This window comes from Phytophthora infestans, genomic scaffold, assembly GCF_000142945.1.
Source record: "Phytophthora infestans T30-4 supercont1.101 genomic scaffold, whole genome shotgun sequence".
Lineage (NCBI taxonomy): Eukaryota > Oomycota > Peronosporomycetes > Peronosporales > Peronosporaceae > Phytophthora > Phytophthora infestans.
The window spans coordinates 176,408-178,632 of NW_003303658.1; positions in this window are offsets into that span (position 1 = coordinate 176,408).

Genomic DNA, 2,225 nt, shown 5'->3' on the forward strand with positions numbered 1-2,225 from the left:
GAAGCTTGGATTCGGCCCCGGGAACCAAAAGGATAGAGGGATCCCAATCAGGATAGGAGACGACGGACCCAGAGTTTCGGGAAGAGAGCAGAGCCTTCGGGTGGATTCCGAGCTCAACACGCATTTCGTGAAGCTGAGGACAGAATCGCGACCACACCTATCCTCCCGTCATTTCGACCCAGGAACGTCAACCTACGGTTATAGTTTACGCCAGTGACTGAGCAGTCTCAGCAGCTCTGGTACAAGAACATGAAGGGATCTGTCATCCAGTCACCTTCGTCAGCCGGACACTGAAGCCGAATGAACTGAGCTACGGAGCGGTAGAGAAAGAGATACTCGCGCTCCTGCGCGTGTTGGATCTCAATTACAACCTGCTGGTGAGAAGATCCATCCGGATCCTGACTCGACACTCTACGCTAGCATGGCTGTTCAAGTCGGCCGAGTTACAAGGACGTTTGGGACAGTGGGCGGCTTTACTCTCGCCTTGAACACTGGAGATTGTGAAATGTTCGAAAGGGGAAGACGAGATCCTGGGAGTCTTGGCCGCGAGCATCACTCCTCGAGCTAAGATGGATGAGGCGCTGACTAGGATCGCTCCTAAGAAAGAGCCCAAACGCCGGATCCAGATCCCGATCCCGACGGTACAGGTGGATGAGGATCTGTACGTCCTGAGTTTCGATGGATCCGCTCGCGTACGACGCGGAGGAGGAGCATACAGCGCAATACTGTGGAGACTGCCCGGATGGGAAGTTGTACGGGCCAGATCCACTTACGCGGAAGGCCTCACCGTCAATGGAGCGGAGTATAACGGGCTCCTGCTGGGTTTGGATCTACTAAAGGGATAAGATCCAAAAAGGCTGGTGATTTGTGGGGATTCAAATTTGGTGATCAGACAAGTGTGAGGTGAGATTGACTGCAAGGCCCCGGCCCTAACACTGTTACGGCAGAAAGTGATGATCCACCTGCGTGGTTGGATGAATCACGAGTTGGTGCATGTCAAGCGAAATTGGAATGCCAGTGCAGATAGCTTGGCCAGTGCCGCTTTACGGAATCAATGTGGTGTCGAAGTGGAGAGATAGGCCGAGCATCAGGATCTCGTTACGTTAAACCGACTAGACGAAGTGGTGGTAGTTGGATCCGGGAAAAGGACTGTCCAGGTGATGGCTGTCACTAGGTCCAGAGGAAGGATTGGATCCAGCCCCCAGATTCTCGAGGAAACATTTGTGAAGGGAGTCCGCATTGAGCGGATCCTCAAAGCACAGAACGAGGAAGCGTGGATCTTGGGACTAAAGAAGTATCTGATGGGGGATATACGAGACCTGAGTCGGGAGGATGCCAAATCCTACAGTATTATCGCTACGGATTACGCAGTGGATCTGAATGACTTGCTCTTCTATTGCCCCCCTACGAAGAGAGTCAACGAGGATCGAGATGGACTGATGAGACTGGTGATGCCGGAAACCTTACAACAGGATGTCCTACATCACTATCACGCTAGCTTAGAAGGTGGACATCAGGGTATTGGTCGGACCTACTAACGGATCCGGGAATGTTTCCACTGGAGGGGACTATTCAAGAGCGTACAACGATATGTCGGCGAATGTGTGGATTGTGAGACAGGCAAGGGCAGGTCCACAATCGAAGGGGAGTCACCTGGGAATGTCCAAGCGACTTACCCTTTCCAAATCATAGCCATGGATCATATCCCCTCGTTGCCCAAGTCGTTCAAAGGAAACACAGAATTGTTGATTTGGGTGGATCTGTTTACCGGATACGTGATAGCCAAAGCTAGTGCGTTAGAACTGCGCAAACCATTGCCGAATCGTACGAGGAGTGCCTTTTCCGAAGATTTGGAGCTAGTGAGATGATTAGACATGATCGGGAGCCAGGCTTTATGTCTGATTTCTTTCGAGCTTTCAACCGGATCCTGGGGCAGAGACAGCGAGCAACCATGGCATACCGTTTCCAAGCTAACGGGTCGGCCGAGCGCATGGTGCAGACGATCACGAGAGCACTCAAGATGTATGTCCAGGATTTGGATCAGATGGATTGGGATGAGTACGCAGAACGACTCCCCTTTGCGATGAACACCGCCCAAGACAGGATCCGAGGTGATACCCCATTTTACTTGGTACATGGGTGGGATCCCAAATCCACCCTAGAAGCGGCCATTCCAGTATGTAGCACCAAGAAGAGAAACCGAGATCCAAGGCGATGGCGATACC